The sequence below is a fragment of the Rhamphochromis sp. 'chilingali' genome (genome assembly GCF_963969265.1).
Source record: "Rhamphochromis sp. 'chilingali' genome assembly, chromosome: 5".
NCBI lineage: Eukaryota > Metazoa > Chordata > Actinopteri > Cichliformes > Cichlidae > Rhamphochromis > Rhamphochromis sp. 'chilingali'.
The window spans coordinates 18,602,982-18,618,330 of NC_137932.1; the positions used below are offsets into that span (position 1 = coordinate 18,602,982).

Below are 15,349 nucleotides of genomic sequence, written 5' to 3' on the forward strand. Positions count from 1 at the left end.
CATCCATTTTAACAATTTGTTTGCAATTTTTTGCCCATGATGACATAAATATACTGTGCAAAACTCTAACACAACAGCCAAACGCTCTATTTCTCAGTATAAACTGCATCTTAATTTTCTTTGTGGCAGTTTCCATGATATTTAGCAAAATCTACAAAGCTTGTTGCTTTTTGGTGACTTGGAACTTTCACTGATGGTCACATCTTAAGACAGGCTAATCTTTATTTAAATACAAAACAAAGCCTTCTCTTCACAGAATTTAGAAAAGCACATGTTCTGCAGAGTCAAAACGTCAGCCATTGTCTCAGGACAAGGGGACAATAAATAAAAATGCTGTGCAGTCACACATGAAGAGGGACATCTGATCATCCTGGATTCATATTAGATTCATGAATTATGAATAGTTTGTGTCAAAAATGTGACCTTTTTAGAGCGGTGTAGAGTTCATTAAATAAATAATACCATGTAAGTTTAAGCTTTGCCATGAAGATAGTTTAACACAAAACAACTTTCAACTAATGCATCTCATTGTGCCATTTGGCATCTATGAAAATGCAGTTCATGCATCAGGATGGGGTGAACCAGTTGATACTGCAGACTAAAATCTGGCCTCCACTGAGGTGAATTAGTGTTTTTTTTAGGTGGCACTTTTTTCAAAAAGACTGGTGCCTCACAAAGACACATTTTATTAAGAAGACATGAAGTAAAAATGAAACTTAAGCAATTGTTTATTAAGTTAAGGTTAAGTAAATAATTAACCTTAACTTACATACATATAAATAATTTTATATTAATCCTCGTGGAATATTTATACTGGTGGTCATGTGCACCAGTGTGACAGTATTTAGCTTCAGTTTTCCAAACAAAAGGTTATTTTATTAGAAAAACTGCTTCACTGAAAGTGCAAGAAATAGTCTTAACGTGGTGGAACCTATAAAAACAGCTGCTGCTGCCTAAACTCACAGGAGGATGCATTTGCCTGGAGGCAACTGTGGTTGTGATTTGGTGCTATATGATATGAAAGAAAACTGCGTTGAAACGAACTTCCAGCAACATCCGTGGAACACAGTGCAACTCCTATGGTCGACTGACACTATTTGCCACATTGCCTTCAACAGTTATACGATAAAAACATTTTACAGGCAGCAGTTTAAACAGCATATGTAAGGAGTAAAATATATAAACAATATTTACAACAAACACTTTCACCAATGAGGAGACGGCAAGAATGGCCTGGACACATCAACATATGGTTTAAACCCAATAATGGTCACTGGAATTTGGAAGTGACCATTAGAAATCCTGGTTGGCACTTTCTTTGGGACTTAAAAAGTGAAAATAAGAGGCGGTGTTTAAATTTTTCCTCATCTAAAGTCAGAGAAATCACACCCTGAGTCTGAAAATGTCTTGGAAGTAAAAAACAATCTGACTTCTGCCTGTCGTTGTGAATCAAAATGATAAATTAAGCTTCTTCTAAACAATGGAAACTTGGACACACGGGTTGTTTTTGGACTCAAAAACATGTCTCATGTGCTGCTGAAGCCACACAAGCTGGCTTCAGTCAAACATTCCTTCATTCAGTCGTCTGTCAAAGAGCTTCACCAGCAGCAGCTTCTTTAAACCCATGATCAAGTAAAGAAATGAGAACCAGAGGTTGCCATCTCAAGGATGGAGCACCTGTTGTACCCAGGAATCAACACGAACATATGTTCACTGAACACATTTTTCTTCTTCTTTGACATGTGGTTTCTATCAAATTGTACAGTAAATAAAAAAGAAATTTAGCAGGCTGTGTGCAGTCAGGTGTGCACAATTTAGTGTCACTGGGTTCATTACTTCCTAAAGGGTAAAAGGAGGAAACAGCAGGGGGCCAGACTGACTAACCATCAATGTATTATTGATGTGAAAGGAGGAACCGCAGCTAAACCCCCTCAGTGAGTGTACAACAGCAAAGAAGAGTCATTGACCCGTGTAAAAGTAAAGTGTATATCACCAATGTGCAGCACATCTCCACACATCAAATCAAATGGAAACTTGGACATTCCTGAGATTTCTTGGCATTTTCAATGCATGCTTGAGCTCTCACTGGGGCTGCAAATACGAACAGAAGTCCAAAACCCAGAAATATTTAGTTTACAAAAATGAAGCCTTAGGATACTGGAGCCGAATACAACTTGACATTCTGGTTTTAGAATTGTTTTAGTTAAGGGAGCAGAGTAAACACTCATGCCACTTTAATACTCAGTTATGTTAGACGTAAAGGTTTGAAATGGCAAAAAGAAACAATTTTCTAGTTACAAATTAATATCAGATGCTTTTGGAATGGTTAAAGCCATTTAGAAACACACACGGAGCATTTTATATGTTTAGTTATCAGTATCTCAGCCTGCAGCTGACCCAGTTTTTAATGTGTATATATAAATATCTAAAAATAGACTTTAACTGCTCTGAAGCTTCTTGTGTTCATATTGTATAATGGAGGTTAAATCCATTCAACTGCTTTATTGCTGATACTTCTGATACAATATTTTGTGCATTTATTTGGATGCTCGTATTAAACATGGACAAGGTTACAAATAATGAGGTCTGTGTTTGTGGAAGTAATCTCTGTGAGCTTCACAGATTACCATTGTATGGTCTTTACCTTACAATGTAAAACTCCTTGAGGTATTCAGACCGTGTTGCACATGTATCGTCCTTTGCTAAGTGGTAGAAGATCAGCATAAATCTTCCTTACAATCAATAACTGAAAATGGAAAATGGATGTAGCTTACAGGTGTGACGCCACTGCGGAAGCACTATAAGATGCAAAAGAAAATCTGTATATAAGAGAAATCACTAAATACTATCCTGGTGAATTTATGCTGGCAGTTAGAGTTAGATCATAAGTTTAAAGTCTTTAGCATATGAGGGTGCAGTGTCCCTCAGTTCTGCAATGAGATTTTCCTCGTGCTAGTGTTTGATTTTTCGTACCTAAGACAACCTCAAGCCTCCAAAAAATGGGACATCAGTCCATATTTTGAGTTCAGAACTTGGAATTTCTTTCTGGTTACAGATAAGTGCTCAAAACACAAACAAAAATATAGAGATTTAAGAAAAAAAATTCACACAGAATGTTGTTTATGATTCTGAAAGACCTCATTTAAATGCTAATTTGTATTCTAATTTTTGCCTCATAACTTTTGCACTGTCCACTTCCTGTTGTGACAAAACAAATTTCCCACGTGTGGGACTAATAAAGGTTATCTTATCTTATCTTATCTTATCTTATCTTATCTTATCTTATCTTATCTTATCTTATCTTATCTTAATTTGTGTATGCTGTTTAATCTGCAGCATCAGTCCTGCCCCCAAAACACTCATGAATCATGTTTTAATTTCTAGGGCAGACAGCGATGCGAGCATGAGCGTGATTTTTTGAATAATGTAGGAACAAAGGTATGACGTAACGTAAACAATTTCCCTCTGAGTGCTGCTAATTTATAGACATTTTAGCTGTGGCTGTGGGGGCGGGGAGGAGGGAGGCGAGGACACGGATGGAAGAGAGGAGGAGGGGTGGATGGATGCAGGCATCCAAAGACAATCAGGAAGTGAGGAATAACTGTGGAGGAGGTGGATACTGAGCCTGTTTCCATGGTAACCTGCCAGTAGAGGGTGAAGGGGATGGGGATGGCATCGATGGGGGTTTGTGTGTTGATGTATATGAATGTAACATGGTGGATCAGATGGCATTGACGGAAATAAAAAAAAAGATCACAGCCTCCTTCTCATCCATTTTCATCCTCAAATCAATAAATTTAGCATTGATTTGTTTTAGGCAGTTTCATTTTCATGCGTGTTTTTTCTGGGCAAAGGTGAGCAATAACATTTCACTTTATTTGCTCTCACTTAATCTTATTAGTTATGAGGCCATTAGCCTTGTTAAGACAGCCAATACTAAAACACAAACAAGTTCACCAAGAAGAACGCCGGCTCTAAAATACAAAAATGAATGGACTGTGAATCCAACAGTGTTACACCTGCTGTGAGTACAGGAGGTCTGAAGGTGCTCTTGAAGATGAAAACTGATCACAACAAAGAAAACAAATGTTCTTCAGCTACTTGTAGACATACTTTGCGCAAAAAATCTATCACATGATGGCATTAATCAATCAACATAAAGGTAGAAACAGTTAACACGTCATGTTAGGACACAAAATATTAAAATTTGCTAAAAGTTACGCCATTTTAAAAGTGCTGAAACAAAAATGAGATAAAACAGTAAAATAAAGGCAAATGAAGGTTTTAATACTGACCTTTGCTTTGCATGAAGAATAGTTTGCTCATACTGTCTAAAATGAGTGACATAATATGAGGAGGACACATAGCACTGTGAAAATCCGAGAACAGTATCTGTGGGAGAGAATCTGTAACAGCAAACAAGGTGAGAGAAATGTTTTCATCTTTTGATGGGCCATTAAAGGCTTGTGATGTCTGATGCTTTTATTGTGAAAGGAGAAAGTGATAGCAGAAGAAAAGGAGGAGGGAAGGACAAAAGGTGACAGGAAAGTAGAATCACAAGCAAAAGGTTCGTCATCATTTATTTCATCCTGTGAAAAGGATTGAATAACAATATAAGATTTCTAATAGATTTTCAATGTGAAACTGTGTCCAGCCTATCAGATTAGCATTTTGTGACTGAGATGATGTTGTAGGCTCAAATAGATTAAATCCAACGGGTTATAATGCTATATTTCGCACTTGATTTCATCGTCCTGATTACTCTTCCTGTAAGGGTAACTTTACATCAACAATGTTTGTTTTCTAACTTCACGTTAAGCCGAATAGATTTATTCAGTTATTATCAATATAAATTCTAATTACTTTTCAGAGAAACCATGAGAGACCATGTGGCAGGTCAGCCATGATTCTTTTATTGGTCTTATGGGGTTTGCATAGCCACGGATCTTGTATTTGCACGTCAATAAGTATTTAGTGAACTATGAATTGAAGTCAGGGCATCATTCAGCTACATATACACTGTTTAATTCCCTTTGCTGTGATATAAAAAAAAAAAACCATAATAGCCATCACTGACATGTTTTAGTAGTTCTAGATTTTCAGCTATAAGAAATGCTGTTACAGAATTTATTAGAATCATGTAGTTTTGAATTTTGCAGCCCTGATTGCTGGTTATTACTCGAAAACTAGCACACAAGTTTCCAGGTAATCATCACACTTCTTGTCATTTGAGTCAATAGATTATTAATGTGTAATAAGCTACAATACCAATATGTTATCAATATTTTAGTATACTATGGGTAATTGGTTGTTACCTTGGTGTTTAACTGGTAATAGCTTGCTATTTTCATTTTATTAGCTTCTTGTTAACACTTTATTACCTCACTAGTACTACATTATTATCAAGTCATAAAAGAACACTTATATCTTAAATTAAAATCACATGTATTAAATGTTTCAAACCTAAATTAGATTATTGATTTGCTTAGTTATAAGTCTTCCAATGATATATAAGTGTTTATATGAATATATAATTACACAATCATGTTAGATATGATTCCGCGACACACACGCACACATGCACAGGTCTATAAATCTGAGTCTTATCAGCAGTCTGCCCTCAGTCCTCCTGCTCTTGATCTTTAATATTTAATGAAGAGAGGCGAGAGCTGCTTTATTAGGATGGTAGAAGCACATTTGGTTCAATAATTTATGCAGTTACAAGCAGATTATAACAAATGGAAACACAGAAAACAGAGAATGAGCTCTGCTGACGTTCATTTTGGAGTCCCGGTTTAGCTGTTACACCATGATGTGTTTTTGTGTAGTTTCTAAAAACGCTTCAGTTACAGTCAAATGAGCATTATTTTTGTTGACCTCGTTCTCTACTTATCTCGCCTCAGCAGTTACCAGACCTAATTTACCCGCTAATGCAGCAGAGTTCATTTTATCTCTTGTGAACTCCTTGATTTATTTTTTTTAGCTGGATGGAAGCAGCTTCACTGTTTATATCTAACCGATCAGACATCTGATCGCTGCATTGCTGCACAAAAATCCCAGCACTGAAAAGACCTGCTGGTGTGTTTTCAGACATGGCCTTACTGTACTGAAAAGCATCATGGAGGTCAGTGATTATTGACTGAGCTGAGGCTGCCCTCTGCTGTAAGATGTCAGCAAAAACAGCTGCTTTAGCATGAAAGGACACAGCTCATTTTTACATGTAAAATACATCAGTATATCACATCAGGCTAAAATAAAATACCTGCAAAAAACCAAACAAACAAACAGTCTTCACATGAGTTAGAAAGTCCCTTTAAATTAATGGTTCTAGTGAAAACAAGTTTGATTTGACTGCAAATTTACAGTAGCACCAGCGCTCGTGTAAAATATGACTGTGAATATATAAATGATTCTCCCAAGTTTCCTTCTGTTGTATAGACCGACAAAAAGGTGACTTTTGTGGCAGGAATCTAAGTTTGTCCTCTTTTTTGCCCATCTAATGTCCAAGACCACAGGACAGAAGAGACTGTGAGACAAGTCTGTGATCGAACTTCAAATGACAATTTGAACCAAAAGACCTGCTCCAACTGATTTTTAGTCCAGTTTTTGTTTACTGTGGCATAAATCAGCCTTTTCTCCTCGCGCTCAAGTCCTTTGTCTGGCCTTTTCTGGATTTCTTTCCCTATTTCTTAAGGACAGTTGTTTTTAGAGATACTGTTTATTTGCTGTAGGTGGTTTTTAGGCACATAACTTCTTTTTTTGTGTAACATTTCCCCCAATTTCCTCTTTTTAAAGACACACTGCAAAGATTTCTGGTAAGCACTTTTAAAGGATCCTGAAGACCTTCAAAGGCATTTCTGTGTATTTGATTCACTTTGTTTTGGGATATATCAATGATTGTGACTTCTTTCAGTGAACTAAACACCCCCTGTTGCAATGCAAATATTCTGCTTTTAGACAGATCCAAAGAGAGGACTGAACTGTTGTGCAAGCCTTCAAATGTGCTGCGATCTGGATCAGGAAAGATTGTTGAATGAAAATCCTCTGCCCATGTGCCCTGACCTAACTAACCTGTTTAAGCATTTTCATGCAACCATTAAATAGCACAGTTAGTCTACCTCAGTTTGATTTGTATAATATGAAAAAACATACATACACGTCACATTTAAAAACATGAGAATTTACATGTAAGCTTTAAATTTCCAGTTTATCAAACAGCATTGAGCAGTCCTTACCTTTACGTAGCCTTCTCTAAGGCTACGTTCACACTGCAGGTCTTAATGCTCAATTCCGATTTTTTGATCAAATCCGATTTTTTTGTCTGCTCGTTCACACTACAAATAAAATGCGACAGCAAACGCGCTCTAGTGTGAACGCTCAAAGCGGCCCGCATGCGCAAAAGAAGACGTCACACACAACGCGCTCTGTTTAGACCCAGAGCAACAGTATTGTTTGACTGATGGCCCTTAATAAAAAGACTTCGGACTTCACGTTTCCCAATTTTTGCTTTAAGTTATTTTGTTATTTACATAATAATGTAAATAACCTAATAATGATCCTTATTGCTGTTTAAGAGAGGAGCGGTGCTTCAAAGGATAGCTGCAGATTTCTGTCAGAATCTGCAGATTATACAGTACAAATAAAATGTTCACGTTGTCTTCCCAACAGTTTCACTGACATCTACACTGGATGGCCAGGAAGCGTTCGCGATGTCTTCTCGGGCGCTTCTCTGGCGCTGATAATTGGCTTCAGTCTTGTGTCGGTGACGTAAAAGGCGGATTTAATGCGACTTGACCATTCACACAGCAGTCGCTTTCTAAAACATCGGATTTAGTACCACATACGAAAGTGACCCAGATCGGATTTGAAAATATCGGATTTGCGCCGTTCACACTGTCATAGCATGATCGGATATGGGTCGCATAGGGTCAAAAAAATCGGATTTGATGCGCTTTCGCCTGCAGTGTGAACGTAGCCTAACCTCTCTTCTTCCTCCACTTTAAACCCTGACTATAGACAATGTTTATTTCGCCTCTTCTATCTGTTTTTACGCACCATCCCGTGGTGATTAATACACAAGCATGATCAACTTTCATGTGTTCCAGTTCAGGCTCAAATCAGTTTGATGTTTGAAGGCTCGCAGTAAAATAATAACTCCCCTCAAATGTTAAACCAAAAGTACTCAAGTCACTTTACTCAGGTAAAGTACATATACCTGAAAATTCTACTTAAGTACAGTAACTAAGTATTTGTACTTTGTTACTTCCCACCTCTGCAGAAGTTCTTTATATCTAACACATTCTAGTTTATGATAGGTTTATGCTTACAAACCTGCAGGGAAACACAGATGGCAACCACCTGAAGGCCCATCGTCCACATCACCGCGTTCCTTAAAAAAAGAAGTTTAAATCTTTGTTCTTGGGTTAAAAAAAATGATGTTGCCTGTCCAAAGTGAAAAGATAAATTCTACAGAGGATTCTGTGGCTGGGTTTTTATCTGTGGGTGTTCACATGTGTTAGGTGTTACATCAGTCACTGCAGGATAAATATAATGCTGAACGGCATTCCCCTTTTTCTTTTGCAGAATCCAGGTTTACATGATGAGGGGAAATACCTTGCATGTTCTGCAGTCCTCTGCTGGTGTGTATGTTTTCCTCCTGCTGGACTTTGCCTTTTGACTCGGCTCATGTGTCCTTTTCTGGTAGGGGGTCCCGTTCTGTTTGTTCCCCTTGGACTCTGGTTGTTGATTTGGACTTTTCTTGTGGATTTTCCAGATGTGCAACTTCATAAATGAACAAGATGTGCTTGTATGATCTCCCTTGTTTTTGGTTAAAAACACGTTCATTACAAATGAATCAAATGAACATTATTGTTGTTGTTGACTTCTTTCCCTACTTATTTTCCACAGCGGTTATCAGTTGAATTTATATGTTATATAATCACACCAGAGTGAATATTTAAAGCAACAAGCTGGAAGCAGCTTCAATGTTTATATTTAACTAATCAAACGTTTGACTGTTGCAATGGTGCAAGAAATCCCACCAGCGAAAAGACCTGCTGGTGTTGTTTTAGAGGTGACCATACTGTACTGAAAAGCTAGGAAGTTAATGACCAAACTGAGGCTGGCTCTGCTGTAAGATGCCAGTGAAACCAGCCGCCTTATCATAAAATTTCTGAACTTACTTGAAGGACACACAGCTCCTTTTGAGCTCTAAAACCGCTATATAAAATCTCTACCTAAAGTAAAATACATGCAAGAAACAAATACTCTTGCAGTCTTTGTTGGGCTATAAAGTGCTTATAAGTGAGCCGGTATTACACTTTCAATGATAGCACGTTCGATTGATGTGCAAATTTACAGCTTCACCAACATGCATGCAAAATATGACGTCGATTTGAATAAACTGTAAATGATTCACCCAAGCAGATGTTGCAGTGCTACAACACACTGTGCCTTTTGTGGCAGTAAGTCACATTATGTCTACATTTCTTTTAAAAAGTTTAAGTTTGTTCTATTTTTACTCGTCTTAAGTTACTGTGCCATTAATTGCAGAAGAGGAAACTGATTAAGACAACAGGGAGAGACAACATTGTAGTATGGGATGTACCTTTAAACTCCCCTTCATTTTCCTCAGGTGGTGTTTAGTTTCAGAAAAGAAATGTTTGGAAAAAGGAGATTGTGCAAAAACTTTGAATATCGTCAGCCTCGTCATGTCCTTAAGTACATATTTAGTACTAACATGTTGGCTCTTGACTAATAAACAAAATATTTAAAGCAACTAATTAATGTTAAATATGTTTACCTCCATATTTGTAACTGGGGTTAGTTTTGTAGTTTTAGTGGATGATGTTCAATGTGTACTTGCAGATATCTGTGTGATCGAGTCAGTCTGAAAAAGGTTTAATAGATCAGCAAGTGCAATTAGTCTTTTCTCTCTTCCCTCAAATTTGTGCTTGTTTTTCTTTTCTTTTTTTCCTTTTAAAGGATTCACTTCATATCCCTTTAATCGTTCCCTGACCCCTATCAGATTTTGCATGGACTACTTAATTTGCCTCGACCTCTACATAGGGTGCTGTTGTGGATGAATCTGTTTAAAACCCCCTGAATTTCTGGCAGCTTCAAATCAGCCTGAATCTACTGGAGAATGTTCATCCATCTGTTTGTCTCCTATATGGATCCTCTTCTTGTTTAAGTTAAGTAGAGCCTCTTCCAGCATCCACAGGGGTCCTGGACAGGACAGCAAGTGATTGTTCTGGAGCTCCATCTGCTGTTGATATCATAGAATAACATGCATCGCTTTTGTGGAAGGTTTAGAAATGAGTACTTCAGAAGGAAAGCTCAGGTTGAGCAGTTTGCACACAAAGTTAGAGAAGTAAGGTTGACATGCTCTGGACGTGTGCCGACGAGGAATGGAGGATATGCTGGACGACGACTGGTGAAGATGGACCTCCAGGCAAAAGGCATGAAGACCATAGGGCGAGATGTTGGCAGGTGATCTGCTGCAGCGACCCCTAAAGGAAGCAGCTAAAAGAACAAGACTTAAAATTGCAGTACTGAGCTTGTCTGGACTTTTACTCAACAAAAAGTAAGTAACATGCCACAATATTATGCGGCCCCTTAATGGCCCCTGAGTTTTTAAACATCCTGAATTCACCCCCAGCTTTTCATGAGAAGAGACCATAGCTTTAACTGGATTTTTTTTTTATTACATCTGGGTTGGTTTCAAATTCAGTTCACATGCACAACTTTAATCAATGATACATGACACTGGTACACTCCTCCAGCGATTATTTCATCATGATTTTTCAGCTGAGAAATACATTTCTGCTCTTTTTTAGCTGCTTTCACTGCTGTGAGACCCTAGCAGAAAACTCTATCAGAGGAACATTATAGACACTAGCAGGAAATTCACATCTGAGCTCTTCAACAGGACTCAGCAGCGTCACGTTGGTCTCATTCAACCAAGTCAGGAAGCTCTTCAGATCAGCGTTGCAGTGGAATCGGTTCATCCGGAGATCGAGGAAGCTCAGAGAGCGGAAAGTGGCAGGGTTAGGCGAGGCTATGAAGTTGTTGGAAAGGTAGAGTGCTTTTAGACTTGTTGGAAATACGTCAGGCTGGATATATGTTAAGGCGTTGTACGAGAGGTCCATCTCTCTTACTGAAGTGAGGCCCTTGAAAACACCTTGAGGGAGCGACTGCAGCGCATTGAAGCTCAAATTGAGACCAGCAACATGCCCAAAATTGTCAAACAGATTGAGACATTTACCCTGAGCCCAAACAGACTGCAGGGAGCTGCTGTGAAGATCAAGAACTGTGAGATTATTCAGACTGACTCGTCTGCTGAAGGAGCAACTCCTGATTCTGTTTCCTCCATAAAAGAGATGCCTCAGCCGTTTTAAACCGGTCAAAATGGTGGAGACATCCTCCAAGTCTGTTAATCTGTTGTCCTGAAGGTCTAGATGCATGAGGTTACTGGCAAACTGAGAGATGCTTCTCACTGATGAGGGTGCTAACTTGTTGTCATTTAGTAAAAGAAAATCTAAACTTGGTAGAGGAGCAGGGAAGCCTAAATCTCTCAGAGAGTTTCCTGTTAGATATAATAATTTCAGGTTGGGAAGTCGACTAAATGACTGATAACCCAATGCACCAATGTGATTATGAGACAAATCTAATACCTGGAGGTTTGTCAGAGAAGCAAATGTGTAAGAATAGATTTCCCCAAGCAGGTTGTGTGACAGGTTGAGCACTTTTAAATGATCCTGAAGACCTTCAAAGGCATTTCTGTGTATTTGATTCACTTTGTTTTGGGATATATCAATGATTGTGACTTCTTTCAGTGAACTAAACACCCCCTGTTGCAATGCAAATATTCTGCTTTTAGACAGATCCAAAGAGAGGACTGAACTGTTGTGCAAGCCTTCAAATGTGCTGCGATCTGGATCAGGAAGATTGTTGAATGAAAATCCTCTGCCCATGTGCCCTGACATTTTCAGATGGGAGATTTTTGTCCCCTCGATGGCTTTGAAGAACTGCGTGCACTGGCCCACACCAAACCCGTTGCTTGACAAATCGAGTGTCTGAAAGGTCAGATCTCTGAAAGGATTCCCACATTTGTTCCAGTCAAACTTACTGCTGGACATCTCTCTCAGGTACACTGAGTTTAAGTTCAGAACTGTGAAGGTTTTTCCCTGAAAGGCAGCAAGATCAGACTCACAAATTTTATCAATTTTGTTCAGCTTGAGATTTAGGTCTTTCAAATGAGTCATGTTGACAAAGAAGGGAGAAGGCTGGAGTCTTTTTATGTCGTTACCAAAGAGGCTCAGAGTTTGTAGGGACAGCAGCGGTTCTAGATATTTGTCCCTAAGTATAGATTCTTTAAGTGAGCAGTAATCCAGGTTGAGAATCTGTAGACTTGCCAACCCATCAAAGGCCTGCGGCTCCAGTTGAAGCCCGACGTTAAAGTCGAGTGAAAGCCTCCTCAGATGTTTTTGTCTGCTGAAGGCGTGGTTCCTGATCACAAGCTGTGCATGCTGTCGTCCGAGGTCCAGCACCTGCAGCTCCTCAAGGCCTGACAGGGAGGTGGAGTTGATCTCACTGATGTGGTTCATCTCCAGGTACAAATGGGTGATGTCAGGAGGGAGAGGAGGAACCGAGCGGAGGTTCTGGAAACCACAGTATGCTATGGAGCCCTTTATGAGGCATGATGGGAAACAGCCCGGCACCTGGAAGTTGCACATAGAAATATAGTCGAAGCAGTCAGTCATCAGAGTGAATCAGTCAGCTTCCACAAACACAGATACAGAAGCTCTTTCATACCACACATGAGTTATCATAATACATCTCTGTGTTGCTTTGTTGTTTTTGAAATCCTTTATTTTACTTCTTCTTATTGTTTTGCTATTATTGTTATCATTGATGTTATTTTTTTTTATCACTGTAATTATTCTGGATCTATAATAGTAGGATTTCTCAAAACTTTAAGTATTTATCAAGTATTTATTCTTTTTTGTAGTTGTTAAGGACTTTATGTTTGTTTTAATGGCAAAAATTAGACTCTAAATTGTATCATTCTCCTACTGTGAGAAATTTACCGCTAATATCTGAATAATTTCAGAGTCCTCTCAAAGATTTGAACTATATCAGAATACAGTGATAACACTGAGCACCACAGACAAAAGAAATAAATCAAGTGCAAATGAAAGCTGACGAGCAGAAGCAACCCCAAAACAAACTATTCTTTTTAAAACATGTAAATCATTTTTGACCTCTCTCAGTTAGAGTAGTTTCCCTCCACACATTCAGAGCTGCTTTGTATATAATTTACATCTCACACACTATATAAAAATTCACATGTATGATAAGTTTACATTACTAACCTGCAGGAAAACACAGATGGCAACCGCCTGAAGTCCCACCGTCCACATCATCCTGTTTCTTAAAGAAATCCTCTTTGAATCTTCGGTCTTCGATGAAAAACAACCCCCCGATGCGGCCTGTCGAAAGCAAAAATCTGAATTCTGCAGAAGACTTTACCGCAGCGTTTTTATCTGTGAGTGTTTGCGTGACATGTGCTGGGAGGTACATCGACCCCACAGCGTAACCATGACGCTGAAAGGGATTTCCTATTTTCTTCTGCAAAGTCCAGCTTTACAACATGAAGGGAAGTACCTTGTTTACGTCCTGGGGCTAGTCCAGTACACCAGGTTGCACAACTGGTCCAAAAACATATGTTGCAGGTTTTTAATTATGCAAGTTACCATCAGCCTTCATGATATTATCTAAAGGTTTATGTTTGAAGACCATGGTTCTGGTTTTGATTACACTGTTGTTTGGTGACTCTGAGTTTTTGTGATGCTGTTGGGATCTGGGATCCTGTTTTGCTTTTGTGATGTTTCCAGTCTGTGTTTACTGTGTTTGCTCCTGTCTCCATGTTTACGATTTGTCTTTTGGTCATTTCCTGCTCTTGTTTTGGATTTTCCTTCCGTTCTGCCTGAAAGCCTTTGTCATTTTTCCCAACTACACGTCCTTCAGTCCTCTTAGCTCCTTTCCTTATGTCTTATTCCTTCAGATGCCCCCGGAAGACATGAGGAAGGAGATTCAAGCATAAAGGAATCAAGGCAGCAGGCCAGAATGGGGCATCATCACTGTGAAGCGATGTCGGTTAAATATAATGCTTCATAAATTGTTTTCTCTTATTAAAAAAACGTTTTTAATGACTTCATGTGTAACAGTGGGTATGAATGACATTGTCTTACAGTTTGAATATTCCTCTTTTACACACTGAAGGTAAGAACCCTTCTGTAAAGGGTGCATCCTAGATTATACATCCTCTGGATGTTTTCTAGGATCTGAAAATCCTACAACAAATCACAGTGAGTTTGATTTCTAGGTCACAGGCAGGAGGAAGGAGGACAAAGGAGACAAGGTAGCACAAATTAGAGAAATGGGAAAAGCCTAAAGTTGCATCTTTGTTTTGCTTTTTTTTTTTGTTGGGTTTCCTTTATGCTCATTTCTGTATTTATTCATTCTTCCTTTTGGACTTTGCTTTTTGACCTGGCTCCCATGTTCTTTTCTTTCTGGCTGGGATTTCTGTTTGCTCCCCTTGAATTCTGCTTTGGATTTTTCTCAGTGATTCTCAGGATGTGCAATCATGTTACAGCCTTTAAAAAGCTTTCAACTGTAGGCACTAATAGACATATTAGTGTCCCTGAACAGCATTGTAGATATTTTTGTAGCCAAATAGTCTGCAATTGGCATGGTTTAGCATTACAGTATATAGACAATCAATAGTTATTTGTTATTAGCTTGTTGTAGATGCATTTACCTTTAAAAGGCCTTTTTTGACAGTATCCTTTTCATATTTCATTGATTACTTTAACATGACATCATGCTGTGGCTTTGCTCTGAACTCTTAAAGCTTTTTACTGCCCGTAACCTTTTTTTAAAATGTTTTATTCTTTTACTTTTTCTTGTTGTTATTATAATTAATGTTATTATTGACATGTTTGCTATTCAACTATTGTGACATTAAATAAATAAAAACCTTTATTTAGAGTTTATTAGTGTTCTTGTTTCTACTTCTCTTGTCCATGTTTTCAGATATCTGTATAACTTCTTATGTCTTCTGTCTGTTTTGCACATTTTGGCCTCATTTTTATTTTTTATTTTCAACTGAGCTTTTTTTTGTCCTATTGTACTCTATTTAAGCTATGCTGCTGTTAGGTGTGTTCAGTCTTTTTGCCTGCTACAACATATTTATCTCTGAACTTCTGGAATTGATCTCTCCCACCACATTTAGATTTTGATGTGATAGCTTTTTAATAGCCTGTAGATATGAATAGCTCAGTTC

General features: G+C 38.3%; 1 pseudogene across 1 annotated transcript; it reads right to left on the minus strand.

Annotated features, from left to right (window-relative positions):
* Positions 1-10,844: 10,844 nt before the first annotated feature.
* LOC308397234 (toll-like receptor 5) lies at positions 10,845-13,584 on the minus strand (annotated as a pseudogene). Its single transcript has 2 exons — positions 13,377-13,584; positions 10,845-12,722 (listed from the first exon to the last, which is right to left on the minus strand). The product of its transcript is annotated as a toll-like receptor 5 (transcript).
* Between the last annotated feature and the right edge of the window lie 1,765 nt (positions 13,585-15,349).